This window comes from Pelophylax lessonae (assembly GCF_965119305.1).
Source record: "Pelophylax lessonae genome assembly, chromosome: 8".
NCBI classification, from domain to species: Eukaryota; Metazoa; Chordata; class Amphibia; order Anura; family Ranidae; genus Pelophylax; species Pelophylax lessonae.
In genome coordinates this window covers 44,877,417-44,899,466 of record NC_138775.1, presented here as the reverse complement: position 1 = coordinate 44,899,466, position 22,050 = coordinate 44,877,417, and positions in this window count along the sequence as shown.

The following is a 22,050-nucleotide window of genomic DNA, read 5'->3' as shown; positions in this document are numbered from 1 at the left end:
GGTACTGGAATCAATCAGTGACTCTGAACGTGCATCAACAATGAAGGATGTAGATCTCAATTATGATCATCTTCCAGTTCAAAATGTACTTGGATTGGGATGGAATGTAGAGAATGATGAGTTCTTCTTTGAAGTATCCTTTGAAGAGAAAGTTGCAACTAGACGTACCATTCTTTCCGCAGTGGCTTCTATATATGATCCATTGGGATTCTTGGCCCCAGTGATCCTCAAAGCAAAATAAATACTACAAGAATTATTCAGACGGAAGTTGGGATGGGATGTACCCATACCTGAAGATTTGAGGCCAAGGTGGGAGGCTTGGATAAGAGACTTGCAGAATTTAAGAGAAGTTCGGATACCCAGATGTTTTGTACCTCATGATTTCGGAGAGTACAAGAAAATAGAACTTCATCACTTTTCAGACGCCAGTAGTTATGGTTATGGTCAGTGCTCCTACATCAGAGTGATAGGAGAAGGAAAAATACACTGTGCCCTGGTTATGGGAAAGACCAGAGTCGCACCTACCAGTATTCAGACAATACCGAGACTTGAACTGACAGCAGCTGTTGTTTCAGCATCAGTAAGCAAGTTTCTGAGAGAAGAATTAGAGTTAAAAATAGATGAAGAATACTTTTGGACAGACTCACGAGTTTTCCTAGGATACATAAATAACGAAGCTCGAAGATTCCATGTCTTTGTCGCCAACAGAGTTCAGAAAATTCGGGAAATAACAAATCCGGAACATTGGCATCACATTGATACAAAGCATAACCCAGTAGATCATGCTTCAAGAGGCCTGAATGTAACAGAATTGAGAAATTCAAATTGGTTCACTGGCCCAGAGTTCCTTTGGGAAAAGGAGATCATACCCAGTGAAGGTTACACAGAATTGTCTATGGGTGATCCAGAAGTAAAAGTTGTACAAACATTGAGCCATGCTGCCAAGTGTCAAGATGACATACTTGGAAGTTGAGAACCTGATGGAAAATTCCCCAAATTCATGTTCAAATCCTACTATAGAGAACATAGAATTATAGGTAATTTTGGTGGGAGTCTGTCCTAGGTTGCTAATATGACCTACATGCATATACAGCTAGACCTGTTAATAACCTCAATACAGTGCATATGTTTATATGTGAGAGACAAAAGCAGAGTTATTTACTGTGATTTCATGTTTGGATGTCACATAACAATTGTATATTGTGTTCACAGAAGCAAAGGAAAAATATGCCTGTAAGATTCATTTGTATGCATGTAAGGTAAGCTCAGACACAGCAGAGTTGAAACCAGAAAGCACAGAGTTAAACTTTATTACCCATAAGGAGTTTGTGGCCAAACACAGCCAATCTCACACTCAGCAACAGTCTTGGCCAATCACAGCCAGCCTTACACCCATTTTTTTTCTCTGAAGCCTCATGCTTCAGCCAGCCTTCTCATTTTCCACTACAGAAGAGAGCTGAATAGACACACAGATCCACAGAGCAGTTTTATGGAAGCAAGTGGCCAAAAATAGGTGTAGTTTCACCAAACAGACAAACTTCAAAGGTTACAAACAAACTATCAAACTTCAAAGGTTACAAACAAACTTGAACACGAAATCAAACAAACTCTAACAACTCAAAACCAAACCCAAGCAAACAAACTCAAACAGCAATAGAGAGAGAAATATATCCACCATTTGTTATACTGTATTCAGCACATGTTGTACATGGACTGTCTGCTGCAAAAGTGTCACTGTTATCTATGAAGAAAAGTTGAAGCTAATAAAGAAGATATCTTAAGCGTTTGGTGTGCTCTTTAAACCTACTGCTTTCCATAGAACAGTATTGGCGGAATTTATAGAGTAACAGACAGTCTGGTTAGACTGAAGTCAGAGAGATCCAATTCTTCTAATGCCACAGCACATAAGGCACTTTATAGTGCTGCGCCTGCCACAAGGGGGACCCACCGTCTCCACTCCCAGTGCTGTTTGCTGCTGCTGGGACAAGGGTCCTACAATCTCCTCTCCCGGTAACACTGGCTGGAGCTGGGTAGTTGGACTTACTGTCTCCACTACCAGTGCTGTTGGCTGCTGCTGGGACAAGGGACCTACAATCTCCTCTCCCAGTAACGGTGGCTGGAGTTGGGTAGTGGGACTTACTGTCTCCACTACCAGTGCTGTCGGCTGCTGCTGGGACGAGAGACCTACAATCTCCTCTCCCAGTAACACTGGCTGGTGCTGAGCAGAGTCTAGTAGCCGTCTGTAGGCGATCTCCAGCTCCCATTCCTGAATGGCCAGAAACTCCATATCTTCCAGTGCCCAGAGCACTTCCGAGATGTTCAGGATCTTTTCTCTGGAATCCATAATTTCCTCTAATCGCCACTCCAAATCGCTCCCAAAGTTAGGGTCCTCTGACCACTTCTCTAATGACAGTCCCAGGCCGCCATAGCCAAAGCCTTCTGTTGGGCTGTCGTGCCCGGTCCATGGGCACACTTGGGTTACATACCAGCGGAGAGCTCTGTACCTCTCATCCAATCGCATCTCCTCCTGGACAAGCCTGCTTAATTCAGCTTTCCATTCCTTGTGCGGTTTATCTCCCAAAACCAGCACCCGCAATCCATACTGCGACCAGTACCTTTTCTGGAAGGAGGAGAGGATTTTTCCCTGGTGTCGCTGCTCACAAGCTAGCGTTTCCTTCCAGAGTTCAAAGCGGATTGAATCATAACATCCTAGCAGGACCTTCTCTGACACTGGTCCCCTGTGCTGTATCCGCATCTCTCGCAACCTCCTTCCAAATTCCTCTTCCATGGCAGCTGATATCTGTACCTCTCCTCTTCTGTTATTCCGGACCTTGGATCCCGGTGGAGGTTTGGATGTCCCAGACTGCAGGAAGCATCCCGCCGCTGCCAACCAGTGTAACGGAACGGTCGACCCACACCGTACTTGTGGTCTTCCGTCAGTATGTGGCTTCCTCCAGTCTGGACATAGATGGAGATATTCCAGCCGCCCTACATACAAAAACTAGCCTGAACTTAGCTTGTATGTCTCTGGAAGCAACTAACACTTTATTGAACACAGGCACAAAATATCACAACTCAGGGGACAATCCCCCCCTCCCCCTCTTTGCATAATAACAACACACTGGGCGGGGAACTACATTCTGTAACATGACACACAGGTGTATTCAACTTTCAAACAGTAGACAGTCCCCAGGAAGGGCTGCTGGAGAAATCCCCTCCTCCCCTCTAGAAGCTAATACACATATACATCCCATAATAGGTTTAAGGCAGACAGAACAACAATATAACAAAGGAATGCAGGTACTTAACAATAACAAACCCCACCCCATCTCAACCTATCTAGCAGAGTTCTATGGGACACCATTTCCAATATTATAACAGTCTGAAAGGTGAAATTGTTCATCTTTATATATTTCTCTGAGGAATATTGTTCTTAAATATTGCTGTCATAGGTTCAACACAAACCACACACACAGAACCCAGGATAGCCAGGATAACACCAAATGCTGAGTCCGGTGTGGTTTTACAGCGAGTCTGGTTAGTGCAGACCCAACTGGGGTTCTTGGTCACCCTGTGCCCCTAATAGACACAGGGGACTTACACATAAGAGGAGACTAGGGGGCAGAGAGAGGGTTTTCCCAACCCCTCTAAGGTAAGCTGAGTTCCACAGTATCTCCAACCAAAGTGACTCCCGTCACAATGTGCTTACAGGATGTCTCCAATTTACAAGCAAACCTTAATGCACCGTTTCATTGGGCAACTGTGTGGCAAATGAGGTTTAACCGCTTGCCGACCGCCACACGACTATTTATGGCGGCGGTCAGCCCCTCACAGGCAAAGCGATGTAGGGCTACGTCGCTAGCCTGTGAGGCTCTAGGGAGCCTCTAGGCGCGCTACCGCACGGTCACGGACTCTCCCGCGCGTGTGCCCGGCGGACCCGATGTCTGCTGGTCACTCGCGATCATCCGTTAGAGCGGGAGAAAGGCAGGCGGCTAATGTAAACAAAGCCGCCTGTCATTCTCCCCTGTGTGAGAATGGTGATCATACGGTTCTACTATGTAGGACCGTTGATCACTGTTCTTACACATCAAGCCACAGCCAATCACAGTTAGAAACACGCCCCTAGGGACACACTTAACCCCTCCCTCTCAAAAAAAAGTTAACCCCTTCACTGCCAGTGTTTTTTTTTTTTTACAGTAACAGTGCATATGTATAGTACTGATTACTGTAGTAATGTCACTGGTAACCCCAAAAGTGTCAAAAATGTCAGTCAAGGGTCCGATCTGTCCGCCCCAATGACGCAGTCCCGCAAAAAAAACCGCAGATCGCCGCCATTAGGCGTTAAAAAAAAAACAACAAAAATTACAAAAATCTTTCCCTTTGTTAGTAAACGCAATAACTTTTGCGCAAACCAATCAAAATACGCTTTTTGCGATTTTTTTTTTACCAAACATATGGTAAAAAAAAATTGGCCTAAAATGTTAAAAAATTTGGATTTTTACATTTCTTTTTGGGAATTTCATATGAAAAAATTTGAAAAATATTGTTATTTTTGCAAAATTGACGCTATTTTTTTGTTTATAGCGCCAAAAGTAAAAATCGCACAGGTGATCAAATACCACCAAAATAAAGCTCTGTTTGTGGGGGAAAAAAAGGACGTCAAATTCGTTTGGGTACAGCGTTGCACGACCGCGCAATTGTCTGTTAAAATCACGCAGTGCCGAATCGCAAAATAGGCCCTGGTCAGGAAGGGGGTAAAATCTTCCGGGGTTTAAGTGGTTAGGAAAGGCCTGTATTCTTTCCTAAATGTACATAACATAACTGGATACTAACATTTATAGATAAAGTTGATCCAGGGAATATTGCCTCTTGGGGAATCAGGAAGGAATTTTTTTCCCCGCTGCAGCAAATTGGATCATGCTTTATTGGGTTTTTTTTTGGCCTTCCCTGGATCAACTGTGGGTATAGGATTGTATATATATATATATATATATATATATATATATAGGACTATACATATACTGTGTATATATCTATATATATTGTAGAGAGGAGACCCCGACCCGGATCAATGTGTGTGTTAGCAATCAACGCCTGGTTTTGATTAAGACAGGCCTGCTGATTGCACACCTGTGGGCTGGGTTCATATTATTCCCAGGGTTGTCTCCCAGTGGGAGACAGCTGCACCCGGGCAGACAGGAGGGCTCCAGCTGGAGTGATGAGTGATGAGAGGCTGCAGGTGGGCTAGCATTTTTGGTTTCTATATTTTGACTGGAAGAAGAAGCCCTGCATGGGAAATCTATGTTATTTTTCTGCTTGATGAACTTTCCTTTAACCACTTGCCGACCGCCGCACGACTATCTACGTCGGCGGTCAGCCCCTCACAGGCAAACTAACGTAGGGCTACGTTGCTTGCTTGTGAGGGTCTAGGGAGCGAGCGCGCGCCGCCGGAGGCGCGCTCCCGCGTGGTCATGGACCCCCCCGCGCGTGTGATCGGCGGACCCAATGTCCGCCGGCCACTCGGCGATCGGCGGGGGAGAGGGAGAATGTCAGGCAGCTTGTGTAAACAAGCCACCTGTCATTCTCCTCGCTGTAAAGACACTGATCACTCGGATCTAGTATGTAGATCCGTTGATCAGTGTCCTTACAGCTCAAGCCACTGCCAATCACAGTAGAAAGCACGCCCCTAGGGACACACACAGCCCCTCCCTCCCAAATAAAGTTAACCCCTTCACTACCAGTGTATTTTTACAGTAACAGTGCATATATATAGCACTGATTACTGTAGAAATGTCACTGGTAACCCCAAAAGTGTCAAAAATGTCAGTCAAGGGTCCGATCTGCCCGCCGCAATGTCGCAGTACCGCAAAAAAAATCGCAGATCGCCGCCATTACGCATTAAAAAAAAAAAAACAACAAAAATGACAAAAATCTTTCCCTTTGTTAGTAAACGCGATAACTTTTGCGCAAACCAATCAAAATACGCTTTTTGCGATTTTTTTTTACCAAACATAGGTAGCATAAAACAAATTGGCCTAAAATGTTAAAAAATTTTGATTTTTACTTTTTTTTGGGGGGGAATTTCATATAAAAAATATTGCTATTTTTGCAAAATTTACGCTCTTTTTTTGTTTATAGCGCGTGATCAAAAAATCGCACAGGTGATCAAATACCACCAAAAGAAAGCTCTGTTTGTGGGAAAAAAAGGACGCCAAATTCGTTTAGGTACAGCGTCGCACGACCGCGCAATTGTCCATTAAAGTCACGCAGTGCCGAATCGCAAAATACCCCCTGGTCGGAATGGGGGTAAAATCTTCCGGGGCTTAAGTGGTTAATAAACATGGGTGAGGAAAGCCCTTAAAAGAAAGAAAAAGTGAGCGGTGGTGTCCTTTAAATGCTCTACACTTAATGCAAATCTCGCAATTGGTGGAGGAATGCTATGGGCACAATCCAAGATCCCTGCAATAAAGTAAGTTCATCTGTTATATGAACTGTGTTTTGGTGCAAGAGACTGCACAATCTGGTTGTGCAGGTGAGTGTCTGCTGCTACCACTGGCAACAGGAAACCTATTTAGACTGCAGTGGATGTTGGAGAGGCCAAGAAGGCTGCAATGTCGCCCTATATCCATGTGGGGGCATTTGCAAAGTTGAATGTTGTTGCCTGTAGCAACAAAGTCAAGGTCAATCGTGAGACCTATGGTGGAGTGATCCTGATGAGACATATGGCTTTGTGGCATATGGCTCAAGAGGAATTGTTACAGCCAGTGGGAGAATGCTGGAGATGTTCTGTGGGGAGAGTGCGGTCTCCCTTGGCAACAAGGGACTAAGTGTCGTCTTGTCGTCTGAATGGTGGAGCTCCAGTGGAAAGGGCTATAATGTCCAAGAGTCAGTGATGCCTAGGAATGCATCTGTTGTTTCACCCTGTGACCGCATGGGGAAAAGGGCCGCAGAGGAATGGTTCCTGCAGCGACACATGCAAAGTGGAAAAAACACCACCTGGAATGGTAAGACTGTTCCTGTTTCTTGTGTGAAAGAGACTGATTATTTGTGTTATGCCAGTGAAGTGGTGGCAAGTTAGGTGTGGAGATCCGCTGCCAAGAGACTTGCTGCTGTGTAATACCCTGCATAATGGGGAAGCAGGGGTTAGTACTGAACCCACAACAAGACTGAGATCTTATAAGGACTGGTCTACAGGCAGTGTGATAGGTAGCAGGAAGACCAGGGATGAAAATGAATATGTGCTGTTTTCTAATGAGAGTTAAATAAGGGGTTAAGGCACCCTGCTGAAACCGCATTCTCTCTCAATAAAAAAGGAAAGGTCGATGTCTTAAATGAAGCTCCATCTGCTCATAGTGGTGAGGGTGGGATACTGCAATCTGCTATGATTAAAAAGTTGTTGCCGCAGTTTAGTTTAAACCAAAGTGATAGGGGCAATGCATCTGGTGCTGAACCACTCTGTCCTGTGTCTCCTTTGGTAGATGGAGCAGTGCTGCAGATGGAGCACAAACAAGGCAGACTGGAAGGATATTAGCATGGTGGAAAGAGATTTCTGAAGATAATAGTGAGGTGCACACTATGGCTGCTATGACAAATGGAGATGCTGCAGAGCCAGTGTTCACAGGTGCATTAGCTGTTGCAGGGGTTAGCCCTCAAGACTGAAGGTCCAAGTGAGTGTAAACGCACAGCAGAAATTTTGTCCACAATGCATATAGAGGAAAATTATGTGTATTTTGTAACAGACATGCTAAAAGAAATGCTAGCATCATGGAGTGTATATCTTGCCGTCCTCTCCTGTGTTTGGAGAACTTGTACCACGGGTATGGCTGATTGGAGCTGGATATTGCAGGCTGTACTGTGCGGAGATAGCCAATGGTGGAATCATTTAATGCAATGTTTGGTGTTAATGTGGAAAGTTGTCTCACAGTGTGCTGGATTGCTTCATACAAAGGTACTCTGGAGCACTGTTGGACAGGTCAGAGGTATTGGAAATACCAGAGGTAACAGAAATGGTTAGAGACTGGTGTGGAAAAATGTTTCTTGGGAGAACAGTCGCTGATGGAGTGTTGGACAACAGGGAGCAATGTGAAACTGTGGGAAGGTCCCATAGAGAGTAACTGCTTGCCTGTATGCGGTGCTGTCCCTCCACAGACACTGTCCTAACAAGTGGTGGGACAATGGTTCTCAACATTTTTGACAATGTTGATGTGTATATTTCTGAGGAATTTGTGGCCAAGGGTAACCCCACAGGTAGTAGTGAGACAGGTGTAATAGAAGTAGGCCCCCTACAGTCCTGAGAGAGTGTGTCTGGGGAAGGTGAAAAGGTTAGAAGGGATGATAGTGAGATCAGTGGGACCCCAAAGGTCAGGAAGAAGTGCTTGTGGAAGCACACACGGAAAAAAGATGTGGATGGAGTGCCCTTTTAGGAAGAAGGTTGGACAGTGTGAAAGGTGGTGTTTCTTCCTCGGTGCAAAACAAGGGAGGTGGGGGGGTATGTAGAGAGGAGACCCCGGGTCACTGTGTTAGCAATCTACGCCTGGTTTAGATTAAGACAGGCCTGCTGGGCTGGGTTCATATTATTCCCAGGGTTAGCTCCCAGTGGGAGACAGCTGCACCCGGGCAGACAGGAGGTCTGGCCCCAGGCCCCAGAAGTCAGGAGGACTCCAGCCGACAGACATGGGGTCTGTGTGTGTGTGAGAGTCAGGAGGGCTCCCACCATCTCTGAGAGAGAGGTGGCAGCCAGAGCACATGTTTGTCGGCAAGAGACAGATGACGGCCTAAGAACTAAGGCCAGAGTGAAGCTGCCAGTTTCGGGGAGTTCATGGTCTGGGGACCAGCGCAAAGAGCAGAGGTACTGCTACTGAGAAATGGACTAAGAGCTTGAGAGCCAGGTGGGCTAGCATTTTCAGTTTCTATATTTTGACTGGAAGAAGAACCCCTGCGTGGGAAACCTATGTTATTTTTCTGCTTGATGAACTTTCCTTTAATAAACATGGGCGAGGAAAGCCCTTAAAAGAAGAGTGGCGGTGTCCTTTAAACGCTCTACACTTGATGCAAATCTCACTATATATATATATATATATATATATATATATATATATATACACACACACACACATTTTTTTTCTTTTATTGGTTGAAGTAGATGGACTTGTGTCTTTTTTTTCAACCAGACTAACTATGTATTTATAGTGAAATTCATTTTGACAATGCGTCAAGGAAGGCGCAGGGCAAACTGTTTCTTCTTGCACCTATAGATCGCAGTAAGGTTTCCAAACATGTTAAGACCTACTGGGGGCTATTTTGCATTTCAGGTTGGGTATGCAAAAATAGGGTTTTAGTAGAAAAAAGGGACCCTAATAGAAGAATGGACCAGTGTTTTATAGGTTTTAATAGAGAGGCATATTGGACAGTGGAAGGAAACCTGACAAATGGGTGCACAGGCTTTTGAGACCTGGTGATTTGGCAGAGGAAAAGTGCCTCGGTGCATACTGGGATACTGTATAAAAGCCAGAAGCACATGTGCTCAAGGTCTTTCGTCTGGATAGCCGAGTCCCGGAGGGAGGGGAAGGCTGCCTCCTCCTCCTCTGTAGAGGTACCATGCGGCCTCAGCTGGTCATACTGAGGGTCTGAACAGTAGCAGTGAGGAACTGAACCCGGAGGTCCAGAGAAGCTGACTGAGAGGGGAGACACTGGAGGATCTCACTCTGCAGTACAGTGAGTGCAGAATCTCGTGTCGATGGGCCTGACCTGAGGGGGGCCACACTTGCTCCTAGGATAGTCAGTGGACAAGTGTCGGTTGAAAGGGGATGCTAGTGAGAGTGTCCTGAAGATAAGTTATTATTCACCAAGTCGTCTTGTTAGGAACTGAAGAGCAAGAGACTTAACCCTGTCTACACTTGTGGCAGTGTGGATAAAGCAGCCTAGCTGTTTCCAATTAGCCTAGAAGGCCTAAATATAGAAGTCCTCAACTAATGTGAATAGTTCAACTGGAGTATCCCACTATTCCCTTCTCCTATCCCAGTTCCAAATAAACACCAAACAAACCCAACACCCCTAGACTGTTTATTTGTGTGACAAGCTATCAGGAGCATAAGGGGGTATCCATGGAGTATATCTCAAGGTAACCGTGTGCTGGTAATCAGGGAAGCCCATCAAGTCACTATTCAGCAGGCCCTGCGGGGACAGTGCTACATAAGTGCAATTACAGCATAGCCTGAAGAACTGGCTTTTTGGAATGTTGCTCCATCGGGGATGATGGCAGCTATCTGCCTGTACAGTATTTCACAAAAGTGAGTCTTTTCATTTGACAACACTGAAGAAATGACACTTTGCTACTATATATATATATATATATATATATATATATATATATAGTAGTGAGTGTACAGCTTGTATAACAGTGTAATTTTTCTGTCCCCTCACAGAGCTGGTGGACATCCCGGAGCTGGTGGATGTTGGAGACCTTGCGCTCCTCCACCTTCCATTTGAGGATGCCCCACAGATGCTCAATAGGGTTTAGGTCTGGAGGCATGCATGGCCAGTCCATCACCTTTACCCTCAGCTTCCATAGCAAGGCAGTAGTCATCTTGGACGCTTGTTTGGGGTCGTTATCATGTTGGAATACTGCCCTGCTTCCCAGTCACCAAAAGGAGGGGATCATGCTCTGCTTTAGTATGTCACAGTACATGTTGGCATTCATGGTTCCCTCAATGAACTGTAGCTCCCCAGTGATGGCAGCACTCATGCAGCCCCAGACCATGACCACTCCCACCACCATGCTTGACTGTAGGCAAGACATACTTGTATCCCTCACCTGGTTGCCACCACACGCTTGACACCATCTGAACCAAATAAGTTTGTTTTGGTCTCCTCAGACCACGGGATATGGTTCCAGTAATCCATGTCCTTAATCTGCTTGTCTTCAGCAAACTGTTTGCAGGCTTTCTTGTGCATCATCTTTAGAAGAGGCTTCCTTCTGGGATGAAAGCCATGCAGACCAATTTGATGTATTGCGCAGTGTATGGTCTGAGCACTGACAGGCTGACCCCCCACCCCTTAAACCTCTGCAGCAATGCTGGCAGCATTCATACATATATTTCAAATGTCAACCTCTGGATATGACGCTGAGCACGTGCACTCAACTTCTTTAGTCGACCATGGCAAGGCCTGTTCTGAGTGGAACCTGTCCTGTTAAACCATCTTGGCCAACGTGTTGCAGCTCAGTTTCAGAGTCTTGGCAATCTTTTTATAGCCTAGGCCATCTTTATGTAGAGCAACAATTCTTTTTTCAGGACCTCAGAGTTCTTTGCCATGAGGTGCCATGTTGAAGTTGCAGTAACCAGTATGAGAGAGTGAGAGCGATAACACCAAATTTAACACACCTGCTCCCCATTCATACTTGAGACCTTGTAACACTAAATGAATCACATGACATTGGGGAGGGAAAATGGCTAATTGGGCCCAATTTGGACATTTTCACTTAGGGGTGTACTCACTTTTGTTGCCAGCGGTTTAAACATTAATGGCTGTGTGTTGAGTTTTTTTGAGGGGACAGCAAATTTACACTGTTATACAAGCTGTACACTCACTGCTTTACATTGTAGTAAAGTGTCATTTCTTCAGTGTTGTCACATGAAAAGCTATAATAAAATATTTTACAAAAATGTGAGGGGTGTATTCACTTTTGTGAGATACTGTATACTGGAATTTACACATCTATAGAGGTTATACTAATAATGGCGGTGATCAGCAACTTATAGTGTGACTGTGATAGATAATCTGGCGCTAACCGACACTGGCTGGGAGGGACACTAACTAACTGACACTGACGTCACTAGTGGCACTAATACAGTGGTCATGTATAATACTGTACACTTTATGCAGACCCCTTCCCAGCCATTGTCATTAGTAAAGGGGCAATAAACAGGTTAACTGTGTGCCTAACGTGTAATGTATGCTGCTTTTTTTTCTTCCTGCTTTTCAGGGAGAAGAAACCGCCAGATCAAATTTACACTGTTATACAACCTGAACACTCACTACATTGTAGCAAAGTGTAATGTCTTCAGTGTTGTCACATGAAAAGATCTAATAAAACATTTACAAAAATGTGAGGTATGTACTTTTGTGAGATACTGTACATAGGAGTTACTGGATGTCAGTTTGAAATGTTTGTGGAAATTATCTAATTACTATGGGAACCCAATATTAAATCTAGAAATTTAGGGGAATTTTGGTCAGTATGCGACAAACAGGGGTATGGCTGTGAGGGGACCATCCCAAATGATAATGAAATGATATAATGTCTATATATCTGCCAAAATAGAAACATTCATGGCAAATGGATTGTTGTTGAGTACATACTGCTCTTCTCAAAGTCCCATCACTAGATTGGCACACCAAAGTGCGAAATGCACGCCCATGGCTGTCCCCTTCGTCTGTAGATAGTACTGGTTATTAAATACGAACTAGTTATGAGTCAGGTAGAATTCTGTGGCCTTAAGAATTAATTTTTCTTGTTTATAATTCACACTGCATAAAGACAGTAAGAAGTGCTGAAGTACACTGAGGCTTCAGTTGTGCCGAATAGAGGTGTTAAGGGAACTTCCGTCCAGGGACAGCCAACAGCAGTTGGATTGCCATGTATACTCTTGCAGTATTTCCAGGAGATTGGAAGAATTGCATACATATGAGGGGAGTTCAGATAAAAACAGTCAATGTACTAGGACAGGCCACTTGTTACACTGTCCATTTGAAGTAACAATAGGTCTTCTAGGTGGGTTCTGACTATCCTTATGCACCTTTGGTAGATGATAGAAATATGGCACTTGATACAAGGATTTTAACAAAAATGCTGTTCTTTCTTGTAAATAATGTTGTCTGACTGCAGAGTCCACCAATTCCTATAGTTCTGTGATGTAAGTATCTGTGGGGTCTTTGGGGAGCGGTGTGTATGTGTTAGAGTCCGATAACAGGCAGTGAGCTTCATGGAAATAATCACTGGCATTCTGGATGACAATTTCCCCTCTTTTTTTCAGCCAATCTGATGGTGATATCATCACTGGTACATTTTTTGAAGTGATTGTAAACAATCACCTTGTAAAACAACCCATTCAGTTTAAAATAAAAATGAAAGGCAAAACATTAGTGTATAGATAAAAAAAAAAAAAAAGGTATTTATAATAAGTGATCACCTTCCCCCTCGGTTCCCTCTGTTCTCAGCTGCACTAGATCTGGAGGGAGAGGAGAAGCACACTGATCTTCCCAGTGAAAGGCTGTGCAGGGGGGTGTCAGGACAAGTCTGGTCATTGAAGGAAAGCAGGCTAAGTTCCCAGCATAGCTAGAGAACTGACCACGTTGTGTTCTCCTGTTTAGTATGGTCCGTTTTTAATAAGAAAGCAGAGGGTGTGGCAGGAGCACCAGGGAATTCACTCAAAGGAAGCCATACAAAGGGACCAGGATATTTTTACATGCAATTATATGGCACAGCAGGCAGATATCAGGAATATGAAATGCTGGGTTTGTTGACTTAGTTTTTGAGGTGCTTTATTCATTTTATGGGAACTGTTCTTGCAAAGATCCATGTTCTCAGCATGTACCACCTTATAAAAGGTTTCTATAAATGGTCCCTTCTCCTGCATAGGATAGAATCTGGATTTACATTTTAAAGAAGTGTGTAGGATTGGTAATGTATGGTCAGTGAACAGCTCTGGATCAAAGTTCCCATTTTTGTTAAAGATATTGATCAATGCATTGTGGGTGTCTGTACCCTCGTCTGACCAGTCAATGTCCAGGGGAGAGATGCCATATTGAGTGGCGGTGGTATGACTTTCAGTAGATTTGTTAGTGGAATAAAATAGTTTGACCATTAGATTCCTAATGAAACAATTGAGGTCTTTAAACAACGCAAAAGGATTAGGATGAACAGTGGGGGCAAAACTGAGCTGGGGAGGAGTTGAGTGGACAGCTTGAAAATTTTAATGGTAGTTAAATCTTTTCCTTTGTGGGTCCTCCTATCCTTACTACTCTATGTATCTTCTTTTTAGGAGGCCGGAGAGGAAAGACCCTAATAAAAGGGGATTGACTATATTGGGAACAAACCAGGGTTTGACATCAGTTTTCATGGTGGGTTCAGATACTGGTGTGGGAATTTTTCTTAATTAACTTTTCTGGGGGAGTTGTCGCACAGGGATGTGGCCTCAAGGTGTTCTGCTATGGTAGTGGTATGTACTAAAAGCTTGATTAGAGGAATGTATGACATTATTATTTGGTTCTGTATTCTCTTGGGGAGAAGGTAGTTTGCTTCTCTTATTTGGTGTAAATATTTTGTCCTCCTAGTATTTTTTATATTTATTTTTGTTCCTTGGGCCCAAGCTGAAATTAGGTTTGGGGGTAGGGCTCCTTAATGGGGGTCTTGGTGCAACTGATGGTGTCTGGATTTTTTTTTTCTTATTCCAAGTAAACTCTTCTTATGTTGATATCTTGATCTATTTTGATCATATACTGTATGCTTTTAAGAGACTGTAACTTCCTCTTTTTTTCTGTCTAACTGCCTTGTGAGTAACATGTCTTCATAAGCAGCATACATAATGTCACGCCGTCACGGACAGTGTGTTATATGTCAAAATCATATTTAAGAAAAACAGCCATCTATTGTGCTTACACCCCTGAAGAAGAAGTTTTATGACTCTGAAATGCATTGAGTGACATTTATATAATCTACGTATATAAACGCCAACCTCTATATCAAGTCTTTCTGACCGACGATAATGCTGTAAACATTTTCCTGGATATGCACTGGTGGTAATATGCCTGAAAAAATCAGCTGCACTACTGTTTCTTATATTTTTTTTTTTATTGAACTGTGACAAAATAACAATTGACATGTACAGTATGTCTTTTAATAGCATGTGCTTTTTTCTGCCTTTAAAATTCCATGTGGGAAAACTTTTGAATTTTTGGTATTGCATCTAGGAATGTTGGCAATTTACTAGAGTAGACCCATTGTTTTAATCCTTGTTCATTTTCATAGTCTTCAATGTCCCTAGGTCATTTTTTTCATTGTATGCTGAATGCCACCCCTTCAGTCATACACCAATGGAATTTAATTTATTACCCACCCTAATGCATGTCATGGTACCTGAAAGGTCACCTAATGCGTATTACTTTTTTCTACCCTAATGCATGTCTTGATTTTAGGGAGAGATCACTTATATATGCCTCAGATGTCCACACTATGAATAGTGTGCCTGTTGTGTCCCTCCTCCTTTTTTTCCTTTAATTGTTTAGTGCCTATACATATCTATATATAATCACTACACATCTAAGAGATTTTTAGTATTTTTTTCATTTATTTTTATTGTCCATTATTTTTATGGTTATATCAGCAGCTCCTTTTACTTTTAAGAGCTTGTACTATTATCATCGTTAATTCATTATTTGCCATAATGTTGCACAACGCTTTCTGGTTTGTTTTGCAAGTATTTCATTATTCGTTATGTTGTCCTTTTAAAATCAAAGATATACATTTATTTATGCACTGATTTTTATTTTGTTGCACAATGCTTTATTGTATGCTTCACAAAAAAAAAAATCAGTTGTACTTCAATTTTTTATTGTTATGTTTTGGCCCCTTTAATATAATGAATGTGTGGCTGCACACAGATTGGAACCTGGAATTGCTATGCCCCATATAGCCACTTGTCCATTTAACTTCTGGCTCCTCCTGTAGTCCCTTCCTTCTGCCCTGCCCACCCATCCACTCCTCCTTCTCCCTGATGTATTGCTCTCTCACACTTTAGTGGACATGCTTGACAAAAGACTCTGCTCCGAAACATGTAGCCTCTTCCACTCATGTCCAAAGTGATGTCATTAGGGCCGAACACTCTGGCTGGTGATCTTGGTTCCTGCTATACACTGGGGCCTCCAATCATGCACACCAGCGTGGGTTCTTCCTGGTTTTCGTCCTATGAGAGACTATAGTGATTTTGGCATGCTTATCCACCTATGATCATCAAGGACTGACTATTCATTGGAAGCCATGGTAATTATGCCACCGGCTGGAAGTTTTTGGTATGTTTACTAAATGTGAGTGTATTTTTATAATTTATCTTTTTATTTAATAAATAAGACTACACTTAGAGCAGCCTACTCTCCCTTTTTGGTTTTTGCCACTGTATTTTTACACTTACTGATGAGACCATTAACCAGGAGCAGCTCCTTATGCACCCTCCATGCATCTCCATTGGGATGCCCCTTCCTGGCCACATTGAGAGCATCATGTAAGTGCATCTCCTAATTTTTTCGTACATTGCCCTTTATTAGTACTACACTGAGAGTAGTGTGTTTCTCCCCTCTCTCTTCTTTGCTATTGTTTTATATCCATCAGATTATTCTTAAGAAACTGCCATCTATTGATGTCTCTACTGAACATATTGGTACACTGTGCTTTATCCATGTCTATATGAGTGCAATACTTATCATCCAGTTTAAGGATTTTCCTATCACTGATGCTCTCTCTCCTTGTCTTCTGTTTTTACATGACCATTGGCGGGGAAACTCCAGAACTCAGTTGAAGGAGACACTGCTGACATTGTAACAGTGCATTTCCTCTATTGGATTTGTTATGTTAAATAGACTTTTTTTTTTTTATTAATTGCCTTGAGATGTATTACCAATCACCCCTTGTCCCTTTTACCTCTGAGGGTTGTATACAGGTCTTGCTCCATTTGCACTGGGTTTCAAGTATATTCCCTTGTGCGGCCATGTTTGATATTGCTTTTCACCACAAAGCCATTGGCTTCTGCTGCTGTCTATTACAGCCAGTGAAGAGAAAGTGGGGTGCAGGGCCGTGCTGCCCTCAGTGTTTATTGACACCCAGAGCAGGGCTTGGGAGTGAGAACGCACAAGTGCCCCCATAGCAAGCAGCAGGAGCCAGGAGTGCCAGCTGGGGACCCGAGAAGAGGAGGATTGGGGCTGCTCTGTACAAAGCCATTGCACAGGGCAGGTAAGTAAAACATGTTTGTTATTTTTTTTTAAATATCTACTGTGCTTTTTTAGTATCACTTTAAGTGTGTAAATATACTTTGTTAAGAGCCTCACAAACTTCCTTTAATTATGTGACACATATTCACTATGTCCTGAGGGGAGGTAACAGAAATCACTTTATGCAGGCAGCAAGGTACCATGGGACATATTGTGCAGAGTATAGAGCTCAGGCATCTTCCACAGCTGCCTGTATCCCCCATCCACATTTCTCTTTCTCCCCTCCTTTAAAGCTCCACCATCTTCCACATGTCTTACTGTTCTTTTATTAAGTCAGAAGATCTCCGCCTCTCTCACTTGCAGGGAGATCATCCAGTAGGGGTGTGGGCATCCACAATGTGCCCCGGGCACCTGCATCTCCCTTGTCTCCATCTTCCATTCAGTGGGAGCCGTTGGGAGACGAGCTGTCACTTGTAAACACAGAAGCCAGAATTCTGTGTTTACAAGTGATAGTGGTGAGCAGGGAGCCAAGGCCCTGAGCCAGAGGTGGTGGAACTGAGTTCCAGCTGAAAAAATGTCCTGCTCCTTAGAAATTGAAAGTAAACGGCAAAGGAGAAGCTGCAAAGCATGCAGGAAATCCAGGAAGTTGTGGGAAGGGATGGCAAGCAGACAGGCAGAACAAAGTAAGCTTATATTGGATTGTCAAAAAAAAATATTGTTTTCATTGTAATTATAATTCTGATTAGTGATGAGCCTAACACCCCCCGGTTCGGTTCGCACCAGAACACCGCGAACAGAGGATAAGTTCGTTCGAACAAACGAACCCCATTGAAGTCTATGGGACTCGAACCTCGAAAATAAAAACGGCCTAATTTTGAATGCTTAAATCAAATTATTGCCCCAAAAAGTGTATGGGGGTCTGGGTCTTGACCTGGGGAACATGTAGCAATGAAAAAAAGGTTTTTAAAAACTTTCGTTTTTAAAGGAGCACTGATCTACTGATTTTAATGAGGCTTAAAGTGAAATTATAAAAATGAAAAATTCCTTCAAATATCGTGCCTGGGGGGTCCCCCGAATTTGCCTGTAAAGTAGTGCATCTCTACGATGTATGTAGCTTGCTGCAGCTATACTGACATTTCTAAAGCACAAAATGTAATGTACAAATATACATACAAATTTCAAATCGCATCTACTTGTCATACAGGTGCAGAAAAATTGGGCCTTGGTTGTTGATGTTGCCTGAACACCGTAACCCCTCAGTTACTCTTGCTGGGTGCAGGAACGGGCCCTGCTGCTAAAAAATCCATACAAATTTGAAATCGCATGTACTTGTCATACAGGTGCCAAAAATTGGGCCTTTTGGTGTTGCTGGTGCCTGAACACCGTAACCAAGGCTTCGCAGATACTCTTGCTGAGTGCAGGAACGGGACATGCTGGTAAGAATTCCATGCAAATTTTAAATCGCATGTGCTATACAAGTACCAAAAATTGGGCCTTTGCGGTAGGTGGTGCCTGAACACCGTAACCAAGGCCTCGCAGTTACTCTTGCTGGGTGCAGGAACGGGACCTGCTGGTAAGAATTCCATGAAAATTTGAAATCGCATGTGCTACACAGGTGCCAAAAATTGGGCCTTTGGTGTTGGTGGTGCCTGAACACCATAACCCCTCACCGTTACCAGGGCACAGGGACAGGGCCTGCTGTTTAAAATGACATACGACATTTCAATTGTATGCACCTGTCATACAAGTGCAGAAAAATTAGGCCTTGGGGGTTGGTAGTGACCTAAACCAGAAACATTGTTGGAAGCTAGCAGAATAAAGGTAGAGGAATAGGATAGGCCGCATATGCAGTCTTCAATGGATGGCAGACCCCTAGCAAATTCAATCAGTTACATCAGCATCAGGGTCCTGATGTAACGCTCCTGCGTTTTCTGAAACAAGATGGATTTGCAGCTGCAGAAAAACTCCACTCAGCAGTCATGTAGAGATACGTTGAAAACCAATTCCAACTCTCAAGACTTCATCACTGTGGACTGTCTGATTCAGCATAGAAATATACACACTCAATAAGATGTTCCTAAGAGTGATAGATGTATATATAGCAGTATAGTGGTGGTGAGCTGAAGAGACAGGTATGCACAATGACAAGCACTTGAGAGAAATGTTCATGAGAGTGGAGATGGTAACAGGTAGGATGCAGATAGGTTAGCAATCATGTATGGTAGTAGGTGGTAGGATAGCAGATGACATACAGGAGAGACTAACCCAGTGCAAGGATAGATGTTTGTAGGTTCAAGAGCTAGCAATCTAAATGATAGTGCAGATGATAGTAGCAGTCCTTAATATGCAGAGCTAGATAGTGTAAGTTTTAGTAGAAAGGTTATGGAGGTTTCCCCTGCGGGGTACTTATCACTAATAGCAAGCAGTAGTAGAGAGGTTCGGTGTGAGTGAGCAATCCGGTAGCGGGATACAGGGATCAGAAGCGAGGGTCCGACAGCGAGGTACGTCTGCAAGCATATGAGCTTCAAGGCACATTGAACGAACGATGTGAGTGAGAACGCCGGCGGTTGAAATAGCCGCTCTGCGGCGCTCAGCAGTGACATCATCCGTCTTAAAGGTGTATGCGCTCCTGAACCAAAAGAGAATGGTGGGACGCATACACCATGGAAAGTGGAATATAGGGTACCAAAGGTACCAGAACATTACACCTGATGGCTCTTGTTGATCCAGGACTGGTTCATTTTGATAAAAGTCAGCTGGTCAACAGAATCTGTGGACAGACGCACTCTTTTGTTGGTCACTGAACATCCATTTGGAAAGCACGCTGGAAGCAGGGCAGGCCAGTAGCTCCATTGCATATTGAGCAAGTTCTGGGCAGTGGTCCATCCTCAAGACCCAGTAAGGCAGTGGATGCACAGCTGGAAAGGTCTCCAAGTCTGCTCTTGTGCCTAGATAATCATGCACCATATGATGGAGACGCTGCCGATAGTTGCTCAAACCAAACAATCCTGGGTGCTGCTGAGGACAAAAGAACTGTTTAAAGGCATCGGTCAGCCGGCCACCTTCTCCACCGCTCCTCCTTTGGCTGAACGATGCCTCAGAAACACGTCCGCAGAATGTTGACCTCCCAGTGTCTGGAAAGGCAGTGCACAATTTTTTTTTTTCAAGGCCTCCTCAAGATGTTTTATCCTCTGCTCCCTCTGCGAAGGCAGGATGAGCTCTGCAACTTTACCCTTGTAACGTGGATCAAGAAGGGTTTCCAACCAGTAATTATCCCTTTCCTTGATGGCACGAATCCTCGGGTCCTTTTGCAGGCTTTGCAGAATCAGGGAGCCCATGCAACGTAAGTTGGAGGCATGAGCTTCTGAGTCCTCTGGGTCACTAAGGATGACCTTGTCAGCAGGAGTAACCTCTCCCCAACCACGTACAACTCCTGTGGTTTCTGGGGAATCAAAACCATCCCTTGAAGACTGCTGTATGCTGTCCTCTTCCTCTACATCCATGCTGCCGAAATCCTCCTCCTCCTCCTATCCCTCCTGTGTATTTTGTGGCCCTGCAGGAATGATATCTGCATAAAGGAGGCCATGTGAGGAAAGGAAGTCCTCCTCTTCCTGCCGCTGTCCTGCCTCAAGTGCCCTATCCATGATTCCATGCAGCGTGTGCTCCAGCAAGTAGACTAGCGGGATAGTGTCACTGATGCATGCATCGTCCTGGCTCACCATCCGAGTTGCCTCCTCAAATGGTGACAGGACAATGCATGCATCCTTAATCAAAAGCCACTGGCATGGCGAAAAAAAGCCAAGTTCCCCTGACCCTGTCCTTGTGCCATACTCGCACAGGTACTGATTGATGGCCCTCGGCTGCTTGTGCAGCCGCTGCAGCATTGCCAACGTTGAGTTCCACCTGGTGGGCATGTCACAAATGAGGGGGTTGGTAGGCAGGTTGAATTCCCGTTGCATGTCAGATAAGCGAGCACTGGCATTGAAGAATGGCGGAAATAGCCAAAGACTTTCCTGGCCTGCCTCAGGAGATCTCGGAAGCCCGGGTATCTGGAGTTTATCTCCTTACCTGTAGTTGCGGCTTACAATATGTGGGCAGAACGATAAGAACATCCAGAATAAGAATAGGGAAACACCTGAATAATATCAAAACAGGTTTCCCTAAGCACAGTGTGTCATTACACCATGACAGATGCCGTAGGAGAAACTATTCCCAATTGGAGGTTATTGCCATTGAGAGCTATTCCCCCCCATTGGAGAGGTAGTGACATGAAGCGTAGCATTTCAAGAAGAGAAACCTTTTGGATCCACGAACTGAAATGCTACCAGCCTCATGGTATGAATGTTGAATGGGATATAAATGCCCACATTAATAATCAGTGAATTCAGTTTTAGAGGGTTAAACAGACCTCTTTACTCTAATTCCTTTACTATTTCTTCCTCTTTTCCTATTTACAAATTTTCTCATTTTAAATATTTTAATATTTTAGCATATCCTTATATATGTTGTATATATTTTATATAATATGTTTTTTATGTGCATTTTTAATATGATACACGTTATATGTATAATTTATACACATGTTTAATTTTTAAATGTATACATGCCTGATACAATATGTCCACTTCCGGTCTGGCTATCTACATATCATTTTTGATGTGTGACATTTGTTCCACATACGTATATATATCCCCTTTGCACCAGTTTGCACCAGATCGCTATAATGGGACTGATGTGACTGGGTATTTCCAGCCATAAATGCTTTTTTATTTCAATATCTTGCGGGCATTTGAGGTTTCCCAATATCCTGCTCATGTCTCTTTTTTTTCCTGCTGACAGCTTTTATCGCTAAACCGGAAGTAGTGTGAGCACTTCCGGTTCATGGAGGAGTATGAGCACTTCCTGTACATGGCACAGGAAGTAGTGTGAGCACTTCTGGTTCATGGAGGAGAATGAGCACTTCTGGTTCATGGTACAGGAAGCCACGTTCAGCCCCTTAAATTTATATATTTGGCAATTCTTTTGATAATAAGCGTATTAATTATTGAAGTTTGCCCCCCTTTTTTTTAC